This window comes from Triticum aestivum, chromosome 3B (assembly GCF_018294505.1).
Source record: "Triticum aestivum cultivar Chinese Spring chromosome 3B, IWGSC CS RefSeq v2.1, whole genome shotgun sequence".
In the NCBI taxonomy this organism is placed as follows: Eukaryota; Viridiplantae; Streptophyta; class Magnoliopsida; order Poales; family Poaceae; genus Triticum; species Triticum aestivum.
In genome coordinates this window covers 673,907,967-673,930,862 of record NC_057801.1, presented here as the reverse complement: position 1 = coordinate 673,930,862, position 22,896 = coordinate 673,907,967, and the positions used below count along the sequence as shown (strand labels likewise).

General features: G+C 47.9%; 1 long non-coding RNA gene across 6 annotated transcripts; it reads right to left on the bottom strand.

Moving 5' to 3' along the window:
* Positions 1-16,140: 16,140 nt before the first annotated feature.
* Positions 16,141-21,076, bottom strand: LOC123071638 (uncharacterized). Of its 6 annotated transcripts, none has more exons than XR_006434477.1 (6): positions 20,752-21,076; positions 20,084-20,323; positions 18,103-19,957; positions 17,225-17,314; positions 16,972-17,045; positions 16,141-16,839 (listed from the first exon to the last, which is right to left on the bottom strand). It is a non-coding gene; the product is annotated as an uncharacterized lncRNA (long non-coding RNA). The 6 variants fall into 6 exon arrangements; XR_006434478.1 differs by lacking the exon at positions 17,225-17,314 and having other exon boundaries at positions 16,142-16,839; positions 18,103-19,249; positions 19,330-19,957; XR_006434475.1 differs by lacking the exon at positions 17,225-17,314 and having other exon boundaries at positions 16,143-16,529; positions 16,681-16,839.
* Positions 21,077-22,896: the final 1,820 nt, after the last annotated feature.

Here is a 22,896-nt window from a genome sequence, read left to right as displayed (position 1 = left end):
TAGAGTCTGGAGCGGGCCGAAGAAGAACTCGGCCAAGTGAAGAAACAGTTGGAGGGTAACCAAGGTATGCAAAAAACTCTGTTCGTATTAGTGCAAATGAATAAATTAGTATGATGAAAATATTTTTATGATATGCTCTAGGGGTGACGGCCGAAATTGCGGCTCTTAAGAAGGTTGTGGCCGAGGCCGAGAAGAAGGCTGCCGCGGAGCAGGCTCTTCACGAAAAGCACGAGGCCAGGGTTATTGAAGCTGAGCAAGAGCTTCAAGAGGCCATGAAGAAATGCGAGACCTTGGAGCAGAGTTTAGCGGAGAAAGACTCCGAACTCTCCTAAGCTTGCCAAGCCGCATGTGATGCCCTGGGGGAAGCCCAAGGCGCCCTGAAGGAAATCTAGGAGGTGAGGAAGATCGCGGCGGGTGAGGCTTTTTCTATGTAAAGCGGGTATTTGAAGGGAGAAAACCATGTTTACTAATTTGAATTCGGATTTCTCCCGAGGTATTTGCGGAGCTGCCACGCACTATATCTGATGCTGCCCAATTCTACCGAGCCGAAGAAAGAAGCACTGCGGAGAAGCTCTTCTGGTCATAGTATCTGGCGCCGAATTATCCAGTGCCATTTGCCGATCAGCTGAAGCAGATGATCAAACTGAATAAGGCGGCCGAACTAGCCATGAAGGATTTAATTATCCGGCTATGGCTCGTCGAGCCGATTCCAAGCAGCTACTTTGGGCTCGTGAAGCGGCTTGTGAGTGCCTGCCCTCGACTCGAAGTCATCAAGCGGTCGGTCTGTATGGAGGGTGCGCGAATGGCCTTCGCCCGTGCAAAGGTGCACTAGTGGAAGATGGATGCTGAAAAGCTGATGACCGAGGGACTGCCTGAGGGGAAGGAGCACCGCAAGCCCGAATTATATTATGATAGTGTCCTAAAAGGATCCCGCCTTGTGGCGGAGCAATGCACCAAGGACATTATATTTCCATGAATACAGTCATGTTGTCCTTTGTAATGTTGAACAAGGTCATTTCTATTATTTATTGCCTGTTATTTGAAAGTTTTTCCTCCTGCGCAGCCGTTTTATATATTAATCCTGAGAGTTGGTCAGTCGTTGGCTTCTGCCCCCACGTAGGAAGTACGGGGGTGTTCGGGATAAACCTGAGCACTCTTTATCCCAGTTTTGGGTCCTTGAAGGAGGTGCTTCAGCACAACGAACCAGGCAATAGGACTATAGGGCTTTATCACTCTCACTTAGCCATAGGAGCTTGACAAAAGGAAGGTAGGCACAGCCCCTGGTGTTCGGAAGACTGCACGAGGGGCTCTATAAGCACCTGATCGGAAGAAAAGCCGATCCTTCGCACGCTGCATTAGTTATGGCATTATGCGAAAGAAATCCTTAAAGATTGTACAACCTCTCAAACAGTTGACCAGCTCTCGCCATATCATGACAGTCAGTTTCGGCTTTCTCTACTGAGGCGCTCATCCGGAAGAACCGGGACACAATCACAGTAGTTCTCCCTGTGCCGCCTTAGCCGATATGGCGGAACGTAAGCCAGCAAAACATGGGAGCCGGGCAAACCCAACTATTGACCCAAGACATGATTCGGAGCTGATGCATATAATGCTATAAGTTCGGGGTGCCAAACGACCACGAAGGTGTTCGGACTTTATTGCCGTTATTATGGGTACAATGAAGCCCCTGGCATATTTAAGGCATATCGCGGTGTATGGATGCCCTTTGACAAAGAGTGTCAATACGAAACGACAGCATATAAGCGTCATATAAAGCCACATGTTGTAATTTAATAACACGTCGATGCGTACGAATACAAGTAATGTGATAAAAAAGGAAATATGACTTTGGAACCTGCTGAGATCAAGCGGGAGGAGGCTATGTGCGGATCCGTAGTGTAATCCGATGGTCATCAAGGGGCATCTCTAAGGATTCCCTTACACATTTGAGCTACTTCCATGTCACCGGTCCTGGCCTACGCAAAAGTGGACCTACAAAAGTGCAAAAAAGATATTAGCGGTTAAGCCGCATTGTGTGGCATATCCTACTTGTGCCTCCGTTTACTGCCGGAGTGTTTAATTGAGCTCCGGACAAGCCGGGCTATCCTGCCATGAAGTAGTTCAGACTCCCTTGACGGTGTCCGGGAGCATGGCCGTCGACTCGAGGTTCGATTGAAAGATGCCTTTCGTTGCTTCTACTGTCAAGGCGGCGGTACACTCTTCGGCACAGAGGTGGAGTTCGGCCTTGCCATTAACTGTTATGACGCCACGCGGACCGGGCATCTTGAGCTTACGGTAAGAATAGTATGGCACCATGTTGAATCAAGCAAACGCGGTACGTCCAAGCAGTGCATGATAATTACTGTGAAAAGGGACGATGTCGAAGGTTTACTCTTCGGTACGGTAATTGTCCGGTGATCCGAAGACTACCTTTAGAGTGATGGAGCCTCTACAACAGGCTTCCACACCTGATATTACACCTTTAAAGGTGGTTTTAGTGGGCTTGATCATCGAAACATTAATACCCATCTTGTGCACTGTGTCCTGATACAGCAGGTTTAGGATGCTGCCTCCGTCCATAAGGACTTGCGTGAGGTGAAACCCATCAACTATTGGGTCAAGGACTAGTGCGGCTGAATTTCCCTAATTGGTATTGGCCGAATGATCCGTACGATCGAAAGTGATCGGCCATAGTTTATATTATGGGGCGACTGGCTCCGTTAAGTCGACATCCCTAAGAGTGCACATTCGTTCCAGCACCGAAATGTGGGTGGCATTTATCATATTCACCGTTTTGATTTGTGGGGGAAATTTCTTTTGCCCTCCTGTGTTTGGTGATCGGGGCTCCTCGTCGTCGTCATCGCTTTGAGATCCCTTCTCCTTGTTTTCGGCACCTGACCTGCTGGCTTGTTTGAAGACCCAACATTCTCTGTTGGTATGATTGGCTGGTGTTCCTGGGGTGCCATGAATTTGGCATGGACGATCGAGTATGCGGTCCAGACTGGACGGGCCCAAATTGTTATTTTTGAATGGCTTTTTCCGCTGACTGGACTTAGAGCCACTGAATCCGGCATTGACTGTCATGTCTTCGACATTGTCACCGTTTTTGCGATGCTTGTGTTTGTTGTGTCGGTGCTTGCCGGTGATATCTCTGGCCTCTGATGTGCCAGGATTGCTTGCTGTGTTGTTGCTACGAGCCAACCAGCTATCCTCACCCGCGCAAAAGTGGGTCATGAGTGTCATGAGGGCTTTTCTTGGCCGAGATGTCGGGCAAGACACTCGCCACAGATGTTATGCTTGAAGGCCGCTAGGGCTTCGACATCCAGACAGTCGACAATTTGGTTCTTTTTAGTTAGGAACCGAGTCCAGAATTTCCTGGCTGACTCTCCGGGCTGTTGGGTTATGTGACTTAAGTCATCAGCATCCGAAGGTCACACATAAGTGCCCTGGAACTTACCCAGGAATGCGTCTACTAGGTTCTCCCAACTTCCAATGGAGTTTGCCGGCAAACTATTCAGCCAATGCCGAGCCGGTCCCTTGAGTTTTAGTGGGAGGTACTTGATGGCATGTAGATCATCCCCGCGGGCCATGTGAATGTGGAGAAAGAAATCTTCTATCCATACCATGGGGTCGGTAGTCCCATCGTAGGGCTCGATATTTACGGGCTTAAACCCTTCTGGGAATTCATGATCCATTACTTCGTCAGTGAAGCATAAGGGGTGTGCGGTGCCTCTATGCCGGGCTACATCACAACGTAGTTCAAATGAGTCTTGTCTATTGTATTCGGCCCAGCCAGATTTGCTTTTAGTATACCCGATGTGACGGTCATCGTCATGCGTTGGGGCGCACCCCCGTGATCCATAGATTGATCTTGAATGTCCTGCTTTGTTTTCCAATACGTCTCACAGGTCCTGCATGTAGCCCCAGGCCTTAGTGTTTTTGTTTGATTGGCGACGGGGTGCGGGCTGGTGTTCAGGCTGATACGCCGCTTTGTCTCGGCCACGAGGTGGCCGGTCAGCCGCATCCTGTGCTGGTAGTGTGGGCTTTAATGCCTCCTCCTCGAGTTGAGGTAGCAACCTGCGCTTTGGGTAACTTTTGGTTGGGCGCTCGAGTCCGTATTCCTCGGCTGCAAGGACCTCGGTCCATCTATCAGTTAGCAGATCTTGATCAGCTTGAAGCTTCTGCTGCTTTTTCTTCAGGCTTTTTGCAGTGGCTATAAGCCGACGCTTGAAGCACTCCTTCTCGACGGGATCCTCAGGCACGATGAATTCTTCATCGCCGAGGATCACTTCGTCTTCGGAGAGGGGCATGTAATTGTCATCCTCTGATTCTCCATCTGTTTCCTGTTCCTCAGGGCTAGCTTGCCCATCCTCCCGTTCGGTTTGCTCGAAGCTTAGCTGGGCGGGTTTGTTTTTGTCTTCGGCACCATCCAGAGTGCTATTGTCTCTTGTGCCGGTATCGCTATTTTTGCTATGGCGGGGCTTAGAGCGGCGCCTATGACGCCGGTGCTTAGATTGCTTCTCAAGGGGATTATCCTCCGTTGCCTCATTGCCATCGCCTTCTTTGGGCGTGTCCACCATATATATATATATATATATATATATATATATATATATATATATATATATATATATCATATGATGAGGTGGCTGTCCAGCGCCCTGTGGGCGGTGGTTCCTGTTCTTCTCCTGCATCGTCGTCCATACCGTCAATGTCTTCGGAGTCGAAGTCAAGCGTGTCGGTTAAGTCATCGACAGTGGCTATTAAGTGGGTGGTGGGTGGGGAACAAATTTCTTCGTCGTCCATTTTCCACTAAAGCCGGACATAGTTCGGCCAGGAGTCTCTTGACAGGGAGAGAGATTTCAGTGAATTTAGCACGTCGCCCAAGGGCGAGCACTGAAAGATGTCCGTGGAGGTAAACTCCATGATCGGTGCCCAATCAGATTCGATAGGCATGGATGTACGCGGTTCAGAGCCTATGGCCGGAGTAGAGTCCGAGGGTCCGATGACACAGACCTTATTGGAAGCAAAGTCTGTATTCGTCTCTAACGCTGCTGAGTGTGTGGCCTCTATGGCGGGGTCTATCCACCCGTCCTTGGATGGCGTGATCTGCTTCAGATTAAGAGCCGGGGCAGCTACAGGTGTGATCTCCTGAACACCGTCCGATGGCAGATCTAAGTCATGCTCATCATGACTATTCGGCACACCTGTCATGGGCTCGAATCCGTCGAAGATCAAGTCTCCACGGATGTCGGCGGTATAGTTCAGGATTCCGAACCTGACCTGATGGCTAGGGGCGTAGCTATTGATCTGCTCCAGATGGCCAAGCGAGTTGGCCCGCAGTGCGAAGCCACCAAACATGAAGATCTATCCGGGGCGGAAAACCTCACCCTGGATCGCATCGTGGTGGATGATTGAAGGAGCCATCAAGCCTTACCATGACGACACAGTGGAACTCTCAATGAAAGCACCAATGTCGGTGTCAAAACCGGCAGATCTCGGGTAGGGGGTCCCGAACTATGCGTCTAAGGCTAATGGTAACAGGAGGCGGGGGACACAATGTTTACCCAGGTTCGGGCCCTCTTGATGGAGGTAATACCCTACTTCCTGCTTGATTGATCTTGATGATATGAGTATTACAAGAGTTGATCTACCACGAGATCATAGAGGCTAAACTCTAGAAGCTAGCCTATGATTCTGATTGTTGTTGTCCTATGGACTAAACCCTCCGGTTTAGATAGACACTGGAGGGGGCTAGGGTTACATAGAGTCGGTTACAGAGAAGGAGATCTACATATCCAAATTGCCAAGCTTGCCTTCCACGCAAAGGAGAGTCCCACCCGGAAATGGGACGAAGTCTTCAATCTTGTATCTTCATAGTCCAACAGTCCGACACAAGTACATAGTCCGGCTGTCCGAGGACCCCCTAATCCAGGACTCCCTCAGTAGTAAGGCCGCAGATGAGCGATATTCCACGGTCGGCGGGTCTCCTCCTCCGACTTACGTGAGTCTTTATGCTCTCGAACATCGATAAGGTAGTATGACCCATTGTTTAAGTTCTTGCTGACCACAAAGGGCCCTTCCCAAGGTGGGGATAACTTGTGTGCATCAGTTTGATCATGGATGAGCCGGAGCACCAAATCACCTTCCTGAAAGGTTTTGGACTTAACCCGGCGGCTGTGATAACGGTGCAGGTCCTGCTGGTAAATCGCCGATCGAGCTGCTACCAGGTCACGCTTTTCATCTAACAGGTCAAGTGCATCCTGACGCGCTTGTTCATTGTTAGCCTCAACATAAGCCGCCACGCGGGGCGAGTCATGACGGATGTCACTAGGGAGAACCGCCTCGGCTCTGTAAACCATGAAGAAGGGCGTATAACCCATAGACCTGTTAGGAGTAGTATTGATGCTCCATATCACAAAGGCTAACTCCTCGACCCAACAACCCGGCGTCCGTTGCAAAGGAACCAACAACCGGGGTTTGATGCCTTTCAAGATTTCCTGATTGGCTCTTTCAGCTTGACCATTGGATTGGGGATGAGCCACTGATGAAATATCAAGCCAAATATGCTCACGTTGACGAAACTCTTCCATGGCGCCTTTAGACAGATTAGTACCATTGTTAGTTACAATGTTGTGTGGAAAGCCGAAGCGAAATATCACCTTCTTCATGAGTTGAACCGCCGTGGTTGCGTCACACTTACTAATTGGCTCTGCCTCAACCCACTTTGTGAACTTGTCAACCGCCACCAAGAGGTGAGTATTTTTATCTTTGGACCTTTTGAAAGGCCCAACCATGTCAAGCCCCCAGACTGCAAACGGCCAAGTAATTGGAATCATCCTCAACTCTTGAGCCAGCACGTGAGCACGTCTTGAGAACTTATGACAACCATCACATTTACTGACCAGATCCTCCGCATCAGCGTGAGCCGTCAGCCAATAAAATCCACGATAGAAAGCCTTGGCCACAAGGGACTTTCACCCGGCATGATGGCCACAATCTCCTTCATGAATCTCCTGAAGAATTTCTTGACCTTCCTCAGGAGAAACAAAACCCTAAAACGCCCCAGTGACACTGCGATGATGCAACTCGCCATTGGCAATTGTCATTGACTTAGACCGCCGGGTTATCTACCTGGCCAAGGTTTCATCCTCAGGCAACTCACCCTGGGTCATGTAAGCCAAGTATGGTACTGTCCAATCTGGGATGACGTGAAGAGTCGCCACCAATTGTGCTTCTGGGTCAGGAACAACCAAGTCTTCCTCTGTAGGTAACTTGAGAGAAGGGTTATGCAGCATATCCAAGAAAGTGTTAGGCGGCACCGGCTTATGCCGAGACCCCAGCCGGCTTAAAGCATCAGCCGCCTCGTTCTTTCTGCGATCAATGTGCTCCACTTGGTAACCCTTGAGATGTCCAGCAATGGCATCAACTTCACGGTGATAAGCCGCCATGAGAGGATCCTTGGAATCCCACTTTCCTGAGACTTGTTGAGCCACCAAATCTGAGTCGCCAAAGCACCTTACTTGGCTTAAACTCATCTCCTTAGCCATCCGAAGACCATGGAGCAAGGCCTCATACTCAGCTGCATTGTTAGTACAGGGAAACATCAACCGTAGCACATAACAAAATGTGTCACCTCAAGGGGAAGCTAAAAAAACTCCAGCCACCGAGCCCTCCAATTGCCTGGACCCATCAAAGTGAATAGTCCAATATGTGTTATCTGGCTTCTCTTCACTCATCTGCAGTTCTGTCCAATCGTTGATGAAGTCCACCAGTGCTTGAGACTTGATAGCAGTACGTGGCACATACTTTACACCATGAGGCCCAAGTTCAATGGGCCACTTGGTGACTCGTCCTGTGGCCTCTCTATTTTGGACGATATCTCCTAAAGGAGCAGAACTGACCACAGTGATGGGATGACCCAGAAAATATTGCTTAAGCTTCCGGCTTGCCATAAACACCCCATAAACGAGCTTCTGCCAATGTGGATACTTTTGCTTGGATTCAATAAGCACCTCACTGATGTAATAAACCGGCCGTTAAACTGGATGCTCCTTGCCAGCCTCCTTGCGCTCCACCACAATGGCTACACGGACGACACATGTGTTAGCAGCCACATATAACAATAATGGCTCCTTATCAATGGGAGCAGCAAGGACTGGCGGCTCAGCTAGCTGTCTCTTCAAATCTTCAAAGGCAGCGTTAGCAACATCACTCCAGACGAAGTCATATGTCTTTTTCATCATCTAATACAGAGGCATGGCCTTCTCACCTAACCGGCTTATGAACCGGCTTAAAGCGGCAATACGACCCGCCAAACGCTGAACATCATTGATACATGCTAGTTTAGCCAAAGAAGTGATTGCCTTGATCTTCTCCGGATTAGCCTCAATGCCTCTGTTAGAAACAAGAAAATCCAAAAGCTTGCATGCAGGCACGCCAAACACGCACTTGGCTGGGTTAAGCATCATCTTGTAGACCCGGAGATTATCAAAGGTTCCCTTCAAATCATCTATCAAAGTCTCCTTCTCTCTGGACTTTACCACAATGTCGTCCACATAAGCATGAACATTACACCCAATCTGATTGTGAAGACAGTTCTGCACACATCGCTGATAAGTCGCCTGGGCACTCTTAAGCCCAAAAGGCATAGACACATAGCAGAAGGCTCCGAATGGAGTATTAAAAGCTGTCTTCTCCTGGTCCTTAACTGCCATCTTGATCTGATGATAACCAGAATAGGCATCCAAAAAGCTCAAATGCTCACAACCCGCCGTAGCATCATTGATTTGATCAATATGAGGGAGAGCGAAGGGATCAGCCGGACAAGCTTTGTTTAAATCCGTGTAATCCACACACATATGCCAAGTGTCGTTCTTCTTAAGCACCAGCACCGGGTTAGCCAACCACTCTAGATGAAAAACTTCAATAATGAACCCGGCCGCCAAGAGCCGGGCCACTTCCTCACCAATGGCCTTACGCCTCTCTTCATTGAACCGCCGAAGAAACTGCTTGACCGGCTTAAATTTTGGATCAATATTGAGAGTGTGCTCAGTGAGTTCTCTCGGTACACCCAGCATGTCAGAAGGCTTCCATGCAAAGATGTCCCGGTTCTCACGGATGAACTCGATGAGCGCGCTTTCATATTTGGGATCCAGATTGGCATTGATACTGAACTGCTTAGATGAGTCGCCTAGAAAAAAATCAACAAGCTTGGTGTCATCAGCCGACTTAAACTTCATTACCGCATCATGCTCTGTGGTTGGCTTCTTCAAAGGCGTCATGTACACCGGGTCAACATTGTCCTTGTAGAACTTCAACTCCTCTGTTGTACAGCATCGCCTTCCTAACATTCCAAAGCTATCTTTCGACTCCCATGCACTGTGATGGTGCCCTTATGACCCGGCATCTTGAGCTGCAAATAAACATAACATGGTCGTGCCATGAACTTGGCATAAGCCGGCTGTCCAAACAGGGCGTGATACAGGCTCTTGATTTTGACCACCTCAAAGGTTAACTTCTCAGCCCTAGAATCATGCCCACTCTCCAAAGGCTACCTCCAACTCAATCTTACCCACTGGGTACGCCGACTTACCAGGGACCACTCCATGAAAAACAGTGTTGGAAGTCTTGAGATTTTTATCAGTCAAACCCATGCGATGAAAAGTCTCATAATAGAGGATATTGATGCTACTACCTCCATCCATGAGCACCTTAGTGAATTTATATCCACCAACCTGAGGTGCCACTACCAAGGCCAAGTGACCCGGATTGTCAACCCGGGGAGGGTGATCTTCCCTACTCCATAGAATAGGCTGCTTAGACCATCTCAAATAACGAGGAACTTCCGGCTCAACAGCGTTCACAACCCTCTTATGAAGCTTCTGGTCCATTTACACAAACTGGTGGTAAACACATGATATTGTCCACTATTCAGCTGCTTCGAATTACTCTGATATCCACCTTGCTGCTGCTGCTGACTACCCTGGCCAGATTGCTGATTATAACCACCTTGATTACCCTGAGAGCTTTGAAAATTTGAATTTGAACCACCGCCCGGGCCATGAAAGCCGCCGCCACCTGAGCCGCTGCCCAGCCCATGATTACCGTCGAACATGTTGGAATTCTTGAAAGCCTTCATGATCGTACAGTCCTTCCATAGGTGAGTGGCTGGTTTCTGTAGGGTGTTGTGTCTTGGACAGGGCACATTCAACAATTGCTCAAGTGTGGGGCTTGACCCGCCGGACCGAGGAGGTGGTCTCCCCTTATGTCGCTGATTGTTGCCCTGCGCATTGGTGTTAGCCACAAACTCCAAGCTACCATCATCCTTACGTTTATTATTACCTCCTTGATTTGTCGGGTTATGCTGAGGACCCTTGGCATTGCCGTTCTTCTTTCCCTTCCCTGTCTTCTTATCATCAGACTCGGGATCCTTGGTACTATCAGAGTCAGCGTATTTAACTAGAGCCGCCATCAGCTGGCCCATGTCATTACGATCGTGCTTGAGCCGCCCTAGCTTCATCTTCAGAGTCGTCAAATGGCAATTTTTCTCCAACATTAAGACTACAGAGCCGGCATCCATCTTATCAGACGAACGTATTATGGCTTTGACCCGGCGCACCCAATGGGTCGTGGACTCGCCGTCCTCTTGCTTGCAATTAGTCAAATCCACAATTGACATGGGCTGCTTGCATGTATCTTTGAAGTTTTGAATAAACCGGGCTTTTAACTCTGCCCATGAACCGATGGAATTAGGCGGCAGCCCCATCAACCAAGTGCGGGCCATCCCATCCAACATCATGGTGAAGTATTTGGCCATCGCAGCGTCACTGACTTCTAGTAGCTCCATAGCCATCTCATAGCTTTCAATCCACGCCCTAGGCTATAAGTCGGCCATGTAATTAGGCACCTTTGGAGGCCCCTTGAAATCCTTGGGCAAACGCTCGTTACGCAGAGTCGACACCAAACAAGGGACACCTCCGATCCTAGTGGTCGCGCCTGCCTCAATAGAAGTCGTCTGATAAACCGGAAAATACTGGTAAGCCACCTGCTGAGCCGCCTGCTCAGCCTCCTGCTGAGTCGCCCGCTCAGCCTCTTGACGTATTCTATCCTGATCAACCAAGTTAAGAGCTCCATCACGCACCGGGTCATGCCCGCACGGCTGGTCATGGCATCGGGCGTTGCTTAAAACGGCCGCTGAATCCATGTGCCTGCTATAACTCGGGCTCCGGCTTGGACGAGGGGTCGAATGAATCATGTCTTGGCTATACGAGTACGCCTCCTGCTGCGCCAAAGCTGTCTGAAGAAGATCTCTAACCCTTCGAGTTTCGACCATCGTCGGAGAGTCGGCTTCCACCGGGAGAGTCGCCAATCGTGCTGCCGCAGCAATCATGTTTTCCAAGGGGTTAGAATAATTACCCGGTGGTGTCGGTACATAATGAGGCGGAGCAGTATTCATCCGGGGAGGTTCCATCATACGTGGTTGAACCGGCATACCAGCCCCGGGCGTTGCAACCCGGTCTATCTTCGGCGGGTTACTGGGCCCTGCACCGGGTGTACAGAAGAGGTTTCGAGGATCATAAACGGGAGGCAGACGGGATTGAGTTTTCTGGTACCTCCTCCTCATGACCTCATGAGCTGGAAAGCCTGCGACTTAATCCGCTGAGCCTGGGTGTCCAGAGCTGCCTGCTTTGCGGTCATCCTGACGTCTTCTGCCGCCAGGTCTTCCTTAGCCTGCACTATATCCTGCTTTAACTGCGCCACTTCCGCATCATGTTGAGCTTGATCCACCGGGTTGACCACGGCGGTTAATAGAGCTGTCATCTTATCCATGAGATCCATCAGCACCTGAGCCGGCGGGCCACAGGGTCTCCTGCCCCGGCTACCGCTGACCCGGAGGTTATCGCTGCCGCAGCCGTAGAGTTTTGAACGGGTTGCGTGCCAGCCATGAAGATCCCAACTCTGCTCGGCGGCTCAAGAAGGTCCGGAATACTATTGCCATCAGAACAGCCCCCAAGCCCGCCATCTTGCAATTGATATAGCGAATCCGTCTCACCCGTGGACGACTCACCATCAGAGTAGATGGTCGTCTCACCGCTGGAACAGATCCTTCAGAAAGTTCCCCTCCATGGATGCATCCCACGAAGGCACACTTCATGGCAGGCTGAGCCCGGGCGGGTCTCGCACGCTGAGCCGTCTTGACGAGGTTGGTGCAGATGTCCGGCTTAGGGTCCGGCTCGTTGATCTTGCCGATGAAGACGTGGATTCCGCCAAAGGGGACCTGGTACCCGTACTCAATTGAGCCGGTGTCGGGGCCCAGCCTGTGTAGTTGATGTAGAGCTTGCTACGATGAATCTTGGTCATCCGGCCCATAGTGTATACCTTGATCCCTTCGAATCTTCCCTTCAAGAACTCAAATCCACCGCGCGCTGGCCCCATGGTGGGCGCCACTGTCGTGGAATTGTCACGTCAGATGTCCTAGTGAAAGGACTTAGTCATGGAGCCATCGCAACTAGGAAGCTTAAAGGGGTTAATCGGGATAAAGGACACGGGGTTTATACTGGTTCGGCCCCTTACGGTGAAGGTAAAAGCCTATGATCTAGTTTTGAGTGGGATTGCTTATGTCTCGATTACCAGGGAGCGAAATCGCTTGACCTAGCTCTCGATCTGATGTTACTTGCCCTGAACCGCTGCCGGGTCATCCCTTTATATACAGAGGTCGACACTCGGCGGCTCACAGAGTCCCGACCGGCTCATAAACAGTGTCCGGCTCGGTCTCTACCTATTCTTGCCTTACAATACAAGTTATGTACATATGGCGGTTTATCTCTACGGGCCTTAAGTCACCTTTGGGCTTTGGGCCCTTAACTGAACCGCCATCTTCAAGCTTTATCTTGGGCTTCAAGATCCTTTATAGCTATAACCCGGCCCCTCCTGGGCGGGACATACCTAATAGTTATGTCCCCAACAACCGCCGTAGCGCGTCCTTCTCCTTCGCGAGATCTTCCTACACCGGATCCTCCTCGTCCTCCGGCGTGGGCTTCCTCCCCGTGAAGAGGGAGTGGTCGGACGACAAGGAGGAGCCGGAGCCGCCGACACCGTTCGCCTTCGTCCCGGTGAAGGAGGAGTCTGAGGAGCCCGCTCTGCTCGGCCTCCGCAGAGTCGTCGGGCCCGAGGACTACGTCGCGGACTTCTATGCCGTCATTGCCGCCATCACCGAGCGGAGCGTGCACGAGGAGCCAGAGCGCCGACGCCACACCAAGGAGCTCAAAGCCCTCCAGTGGCAACAGGCGGTCGCTGCCAAAGTCGTCGCCAATGAGAAGGCTGAGGAGTGGCGCCGCATCTGCGCGGAGCAGGCAGCGAAGTACATCGACCTATGTAGCTCTGGCGAGGAGGATTGAGCATCGCTCGGCCTCCACGGTATCGTCCATTTTGTCGCGACCTCGCCGTCATCAAATCCGACCCCCTCTACTACTAGTTAACGTAGCATGTAGTATGATCTATGCTTAGTTTGTTGATCCTGTAGTATGTATGAACTGTGTAGTATGTGATGTGATGAACTATGTTTGTGCAATTTCTCCCGCGAAAGTGTTTTTCAAATTATGCAGGTTTAGATGCGGTATCTGATCGGCGGTGCATGTTTTCGACCCGCAAACGCGATCTTCGTGAAACCGCAAACGCGTTTTGTGGGTCAAATTTTTGCGGGGTCTGCTAGAGTTGCTCTAAGGTTACTCCATTGCAAGGCCAGCATTAACCCTTTCTCTGATCGCCAAAATTTTAGATTCAAACACATCATTGCATGGGTTTTCCTTTCTGATTCCCCCGTACCCCTTCACTCCTGCCCTCGTGCGAACTCTCATCTAGGGTTTTCTTGCCTCTCGCCGGCGCTGCCGGTGCCGCCGCCGGTCCGCTTCGCCTCCTATGGTCCTTGGACCATGGAGGCGCGATGGATCCCGACCCTTGCCGGTGGGAGGGCTTCATTTTTATATGCTTTTTTGAGTTTTGTTAAGGTTTTTCCATGCTCAAGAAGACGAGGCGATGACGGCTTCTTGAAGATGGAATAAGGTCCTTCCCGCCTAGCCCCGTCCCGGTGATGTTTCAAGCATCGTCGGAAGGCGTGTGGAGGTTTGTTTCTGATGGATCTCGTGGGATTCGGTCGGTGTTTGTCTTTTGTTGATCCGACTGGATCCGGTCTTTGTTCGTCTACGTCTGCGTGTCTGTAGGTTGGATCCTTTCGATCTACGCTTCTCTTCATCGATGGCGGTTGCTGCTCTAGTGCGCTAGTCCTATGGGGCCTTAGCACGACGACTTCTCGACTGTCTACTACAACAATGTTTGTCCGGCTCCAACGAGCCATGGGCGATGACGGCGGCACGTCTTGGGCTCGCTCCATTGCTTGTAGCCGTCACTAGATGGTCTACGGGTATGGATGCAAATTATACTTTTAATGTTCTTTGTACTACCTTGACAGTTGATGAATTGACCGAAAGTTTTCTCGCAAAAAAAACATCATTGCATGAGAATAGGTGTGTGCACGAACAAAAAATATGCCGACAACTCTGCTTCTCACCATGTGTTTGTTGGGAAACGTAGTAGAAAACACAAATTTTTGCCCTACGATCACATAGGAACAATATGAAGATGCATAACGGGTTGTGATCAACTATCATTGCCGACTGCGGGAGTGTAGTGGAAGTAGACGAGTCGGTGTAGATCGTGCTTGAAGTCCCTCGGACGTAGATGACTATCCCGCGAACCACCCACGAATGATCCTTTGAACGGAAGACCAAAAGCACGACCTCTCTACTTGGTTGCAAGCGTACAGTCTTCACGATCCGGCAGTGCTTCACCGTCCAGAGCTAATCATCTCCGGAGAATTAGAGGGAGGAGATTAGAACAACATGGGACTTCTAATTATGAGGATTAGAGGTGGCTAGGGCTAGCTCTAAGTAGTTAACTAGGACCAATAAGAATTAGAACTAGATCAACTAGGGGAGGCTCCAAAACTTGTGTTACATGGGGTGGAAATCCTCTAGTATATAGGTTAGAGGGGAGGGAGAGGCCAGCCACCAAAGGGGAAGAATCCCCCTTGGTGCGCCAACCTTGGGGGGAGTCCTACTCCCTCCCCAAGTAGGATTTGCCCCCTCCACCCCCACTAGGATGGGGGCACTTGGGCCCTTGTGGCCCAACTTGCTTTCCACCTCTTGGCCTTATTAGGTTCATTGATATTAAATTAAATATATATTTGTTCTAAACATTTTCAGAGCATTATATATAGCTATTCTGCAACCCATTCCTGAATAACCTATTCAGGAACCGTTCCTAACTACGCGAGAATGGACAGCTAACTGTGCGAACTATACAAGTTAATTGCTGGGCGGACTTTTTCTAGCATCATTTTTTTGCACTGTTTTTGGGTCATAATTATTTAACCGCTAATCAGATTGATGCAACTGATATACCTTTGGATAGCTATTGAGAAGGAGCAAAACAACTCATTTTGGTCGTTTTCCCAAAATCGATCCGGTTTTTAAACAAAATTCAAAAAACTGAAAATCCATCAAACGAGTTTTCAATGTTTTTGTGAAAGGAATTTTCAAAGTTTTTGTCGGAATGATGCGTATGATATACCGTTAGAAAGGTACCGATTAGCCCGAACTTTCGCATATATAACATGTTTTCAGATTTGCTATGGTTTAAGAGCAGTTTTCAAAAAACCAACATCATTTTTGACATTTTTTGCCTGAACTGCTACAGTACACGCTAACTGCTCGTGCAGAATAGCTAACTGACATATGCTGACAAGCTAACTGCTGAGACTGAAGAGAATTGTTTTTTTTCTTCTATACTGTTATCGTCGGGTCAAGTTAACTTCCGGGAGTGAAATAGCTAACTGACAGGAATCGCAACAGTTAGCACCAAGTTAACTACGAGACTGAAATTTTTTTTTTCTTTTTTGATTGGGTCACACTAACTGTGGGTATGAAATACCTAACTGCACATGATGAGCAAGCTAACTACAGTGGCCGATAATACTTTTTCCTGCTTCTTTTGTTTTTTATTCTTTTTTTTCTATTTTTTCCCTGGTCAAGTGAACCACTGGGACTGGAATAGCTAACTGTCGAGACTGCAATAGTTAACTGTCAGGATTGAAAATACTTTTTTTTGTTTTTTTCCTGGTTCAAGCTAACAGTCGGGAGTAAAATAGCTAACTGCCAGGGATTGCGGGAGTTAACACCAAGTTAACTGCCGGGATTAAAAATATCTTTTGTACCTCACGCAAGCAGGGGCTTGGCAAACAAACTGAACCCTCTCATTAGATTGCTATTTTTTGTACCTCAGGCAAGCAGGGGCTTTGCAAAATCATAGTTGTGTACATCACTTAAATTTTTTGGACGCAAGATAACTGCAGCCAGTCCCTGAAACTAACTCTAGCTTCTCCATGAAACTGATCATTGGCAAACTACGCACCGTGGATCGCGCCGCTGGCAGCATGGGGGCAAGAGCTAATTGAGTAGTGGTCTCTGTTTCTTGAGAACAAGCATAATGATAAGTCTTTTCAGAACAAAAGGATATTAATAAGCCAAGTAGTGACATGAATATAAACCAAATTTACTGAAAGCACAAGCCTAAAAGAACCACTTTAACTCTCAAACATTCAGTTTATCAAACATTTTCTACCTTGTTCATTGTAAGTGGCTAGTTCAGTGGTCAAGGTATTCAGTTGAGCAACAGACTGAGCATGATCCATCTCTCTATCTTGTTGCAAATCAGCTCCTAGGCACTCTACTTCTTTTCTAAGTTCTCCTTTTCACTCTAATTGCTTGTTTCCTTGGAAGTCTGAAAAAGTATAAAATAGAATATGTCACTATCTATAGTCTCTGTATTTCTGAACGACACTATTTGATGGTTGAACATGTGAAATGATAAACTGATGACTAGAACAATAAGAACACACTAAAAATGACTCACTTTTATTCTCGGGAAGACGAAACAGACACAAAAGATGAAGCAGGAGCATCATAATGCAGCACTGAACACGGTCACTGGTTCAACACCACCAGATGATAAAATGATGAGAAAAGAGTATGCAATTGCTATAATTAACCAGTCACTTGTGCTCTCAATAAGATCAAACAGACATGGAAGGAGTTATGAGCACTAGAAATTAGATTTCTTTAGCAAACTGCAATGCATCCCGGTTATGACCAAAATGTTTGTGTACCTTGCAAGCTAACTGCCAATTTTTTATATCAAGTCTTTGCAAAATCTTCCCATCTGTCGACCTTTTGGATGCAAGTCAACTATACTTTATCTGCATGCATATTTTTGCTCTTTTTGTGAAAACGGTTGCAAAATGTGATTTTAACTACTATAAATTGTAAAATTCAACTTCAAAGTTAAATCACATTTAGAAAAAACATGTTGTTTTGTTAACTGCACTTTTTTTGTAAAAGTTAACTTATAAAATCTACCCAGCTAACTGCTACACGGGTTCTTGTAAAAAAACTAACTGCTATAGACCCCGAACTAGTATACATTTGTAAAGTTAACCGCTGTAAATTATGATGTTAACTTCCTGTTTTTCTGGGTAGAACATTTTTTTCTCAGGAACTACTATCACACTCGAAATTAACTCTTTTTTCTTGGAAGGGATAACTGCTGAATTTTCAAACCCTGTGACAATTGAAACACCCATAGAAAAAACAAATATTTTTAGAACACATAAACCATTAATTTTTTCCCTAACTGTTGCCCTCTGCCTACTAACTTCCACACACACAGAGATAGAGAGAGATTTTTGTGTTTGTGAATCCACTGTTTTGCATGCTAGAAATAAGGGAAGCTAACTGAACAATGCACAAACACATCCGATGGCGTGCGTGTATGGATGAAGACGAACCCCTTTTATCTAGTTAACTGCAGAAGAACCCAAACCTACCCCTATTTTCTTAATAACACATAACTGCTGAACAAAAAATGCCTTGCAAAATATATCACCTATTTTTTACAGGAAACACAATGGCTCCTCAAACTGATGACAACATTAATGGTCCTAGTTGAGAAGTTATCATGAAGACACATCAAGAATCAGACATGTACCTTGATCACCGGCTTTCTTTTTTGCCCTTCTCCCTTGCTGGATTCTTGTCCTCCCCATTCTCCAGTTTTTTTCTTGACTGTCGCTGCCTTTTATAACCGAACTGCTACTGCATCAAAGAAAGAACCATGGCCTAAGCCAACTCGGAAACACACAACATAAGAAAATGAACCATGTCCTAAGCTAACTCGTCATGCACACATACACACACACACACACACACACACTTCTAACTGGTCTTTCTTAACTGCCGGCATGGCCAACTGTAACCACCTGCTGTGGTTGCTGCTAGCTGAAGCTGTAGAAACAACAACGAGACTGCGATAGTTAACTGTCAGGATTGAAAAATATTTTTTTGGTTTTTTGCCCAGTTCAAGCTAACGACCGGGAGTAAAATAGCTAACTGCCAAGGATTGCGGCAGTTAACACCGAGTTAACTGCCAAGATTAAAAATATTTTTTGTACCTCACGCAAGCAGGGGCTTGGTAAACAAACTGAACCCTCTAATTAGATTGCTATTTTTTGTACCTCACGCAAGTAGGGGCTTGGCAAAATCATAGTTTTGTACATCACTTAGTTTTTTTGGACGCAAGATAACTGCAGCCGGTACCTGAACTAACTGCTCCATGAAATTGAGCATTGGCAAACTACACACCGTGGATCACGCCGCTGGCAGCATGGGGGCAAGAGCTAATTGAGGAGTGGTCTCTGTTTATTTTTTACATAACTATCAGTAATGCAAACTGCTCCTTGAAACTAAGCTAACGTATCCATGAAATTGAGCTAGCTGTAGAGAGGTCGCTCCACCAGTAAATCCCCATCAGGGGTCCTGCACCTCGTCGATCCCTGGCGCAACGGAGCAGAAGTTAACTGCTAACAAGAAAAATAATATTCACTGGATCCCCAAAATAATAAACTGGACATGGATGTCTTGACTCTTGACACAAAATTATTTTGCAAGCAAATTCAAAAAAATTCTCTTTATCAAAGTCAAAAAAAACATTATTTTGCAAGTAAGAACTGAACATGCTAGCTGTAGATAACCCCCAAATAATTGCCAACTACACAGGCTGGGTCGGAGGAGTAGAAGAAACCCAAAAGCTAACCGCCGGAGATCCACACCATGAACTGCTCGAGGACGAGATCCATCTACGACATGAAGAGCAAGTTAACTGAAGGAGGCAAAGAGTTTTAGCGCTACTGAAGTTAACTGAAAAGCAGGAAGTTACCACCGGAACAAGCTTCTGCGTCTCCACTGGAACGACAACATGGGGAAGGTGTCACCGGAGCTGGAGCCCGGGATGGGCAGGGCTATGTCACCGGAGTGGGAGTAGGCCACCCACCACGGGCCTAAAGAAGGGTGCGCTCCACCCACATCCCCACGACATCTAGTTAACTGCCTTTTTCGTTATTGAGTAAAATTTTAGTTGTTGTGTACTCCAACTTCCATGTGTATTTAAACCTAAGTGGTTTATCACATAACTACATTATTTAAGCTAACTGCCCCACGGTTTCTAACTCCCTTATGCACTCAACCCTAACTGCTTTGTACACATAACTGCATGATGGTGGAACACCTAACTGCTGATGTTAGCAGAACATCATTTTTGTTATCTTTTTTTGGGTGGCAGAACAACATGCAGTTCTAGATTTCACATAGTTATTTGTACAAGTATCTGCACCTGCCTTATCATCGCTCTGTCCAGACTGGTCTTCTTGAGCTTGTGGATATCACGGACATCGTGTTTTAGGCCTTAGAATAAAGAATTGCTCGAGTTCTCGCTCGCAGTCATCTTGAGGAACAATCTTAGTCCAACATTCAATGTGATCATCATCTTGTGCAGGTCCATCATCCACCTAATTTATTCACAAAACGATTGCTTTTATGAAATTTTACAAGTAAAATGATAACTGCAGAAATTTGAAAACTCTCCTTGTATGCAAAATAAGTACATTGTTACGCAGTTAACTGTCACACTCTACCTCATTGATTGTCTCCAAAACGCTTGATTGGTGTTGATGGTTCTTCAGGCGCGGCACATGTTTGCAATTGCGTCTAGTAACTCTTTCATTCATTGGCGCCTGTGGTGGATACCTTGCAGTTTGCACCACCACTGCTTTAACACATAAACTTGGGTCATTCTGCACGGGGGAGTTTTGTGTGTCGACACATACAGTCGATCTAGTCAGGTCATCATCGTCTTCATCAGGTGCCATTTTTTACTACAAGCAGTGAAGAAAGGTTATCATAGTTAACTGCGCAAATGCAACCAGAAGCCCACAGAACTAACTGAATGCTTTCTCCAACAACTAACTTCAGATTTCTATACACTTCACCAAGCTGACAGGGACGCAACCAGCTAACCGCATGCAAAACTCAAGCACAAGCAAAGCACATTTTCTAGCTCAAACTACACAAGCCCACAAAGCTAACTGAATGCTGTCTCAAACATCTAACCTCAGATTTTATACACATTACCAACTCACAGGGATGCAAACCAGCTAACTACACGCAAAACTCAAGCACAATGCAACTTGCAGATTTGCCGTCGATGATTCAAACGACAAACATTTGGGGGAATCAAAGAAGAAGAAGCAGTGAGAGATCCAAAGCTTTATTAGGGGGTGGAATCCAGAAGTGATGATCTAACCGAGAATCGCTGGCCTCCATCGTGACGAAGCGAATCGAATCCAGAGCTTGAGGCGGATTCAAAGCTACAGGTTAGGTGGGGTCATCGCCGCCAGTGCCGCGCGCTCCCTCGCGCCGGCTATCGCCGCCGGTCGCTCGCATGAGGTGGATTCAATGCTACAAGTTAGGTCGCCGCCGGCACCGCACGCTCCCTCGCGCGAGGTGTCTTCAAAGCTACAGGTTAGGTGGGGGAATCACCACTGGGATCGATGGGATCGGGCGCCGGATTTGTACGGAAGAGGTGGGAGGCGGAGGGATTGGGATCCGGCTTGGATCCTTTTTCTAGTTTCCAATTTCCAAATCGGGGGGGGGGGGGTTCCTAAATAGCTTATTTAGGAACTCTAGAGGGGGGTTTCTAAATAGTCCCACCCTATATATATGTGTGTGTATATATATATATATATATATATAATTTAACATACATGGAAACATTTTCCACCTATATATATTAATCAGTAATACCCTGTATTATCTGATATTCACCGAAACCCTTTCGGTGACCCCGAAACGCTTTCGGAACCTCTCGGAACTATTTCGGATATTAATGAAACAATTCCAAAAGTATATTCTCATCACTCCTGTTGGAGATATAACTATTAATTAGGTATGACCCGCCCAGGAGGGGCCGGGTTATACCTATGGCGATTCATGATATGAAGCCCATGAGGATATTGAAGATGACGGTTCACAGGCAAGGGCCCAAGGCCTAAGGGCGACTTAAGGCCCGTAGGAGTAAACCACCATATGTGTAAGAATTGTATTGTAAGGCATGTATACTTAGTCACCGAGTCGGACACGTTGTTTATGAGCCGGTCGGGACTCCGTGAGCCGTTGGGCGTCAACTTGTGTATATAAAGGGACGACCCGGCAGCGGTTCAGGCCAAGAAATAACAGATCGAAAGCTAGGTCAAGTGGATTCGCTCCCTGGTAATCGAGACATAAGCAATACCACCTCAACTGAATTAGGCCTTTACCTTCACCGCAAGGGGCCGAACCAGTATAAACTCATGTGTCCTTTGTCCCCTTTTAACCCCTTTAAGCTAACCTAGTTGTGATGGCTCCACGACTAAGTCCTCACACTAGGACATCTGCCGTGACTATTCCACGACAGTTGGCGCCCACCGTGGGGCCAGCGCATGATGGTTTCAAGTTCTTAAAGGGAAGCTTTGAAGGGATCAAGGGATACGCTGTGGGACGGATGACCAAGAGTCGTCGCGGCAAGCTCTACATCGACGATGCAGGCTGGGGCCCCGAGGCCGGCTCAATTGAGCACGGGTACCAGGTCCTCTTTGGCGGAATCCACGTCTTCATCGGCAAGATCAGCGAGCCAGGCCCTGAGCCAGACATCTGCACCAACATCATCGAGATGGCTCAGTGTGCGAGACCCGCCCGAACTCAGCCCGCCGTGAAGCGTGCCTTCATGGGATTCATCCATGGAGCGTAATTTGATGAAGGATCAATGTTTGGCAGTGAGACAACCATCTATTCTGATAGTGAGTCGTCCACAGGCGAGACTACTTCATTGTATCAATTGCAAGACGACATGCTTGGGGGCTGTTCCGATGGCGACAGTATTCCGGACCCCTATGAGCCACCGAACAGGGTCGCAATCTTCATGGCTGGTATGCAGCCTGGGCAGAATTCATCAACTGTGCCAGCAATGACTTCCGAGTCAGCAGCGGTGACGGCGACCGGGGCAGGAGGCCCTGTGCGCCCGCTGGCTCAGGTTTTGACAGATCTCCTAGATAAGCTGACAGCTTTGTTAACAATGGAGGTTAGCCCGGCAAATCAAGCTCAACATAATGCGGAGATTGCAAGGTTACGTGACGAGGTAGCGTTAGCCAAGGAAACCTTGGCGGCAGAGGACGTCAGGATGGCCGCAGAGCAGGCTGCCCTGGATGCTCAGGCCCAGCGGATTCAGTAAGAAGCTTTCCGGCTTATGATGGATCAAAACGCTTCAAATGAAATCATGAGGAGGAGGCAGAAGTCTCATCTACCTCCAGTTTACGAGGCGAGAAACCTCTTTTGCACGCCTGGAGCGGGGACCAGTAACCCGTCGGAGATAAACCGGGCCATAGTGCCTGGGGCTAGAACGTCGGCTCAACCA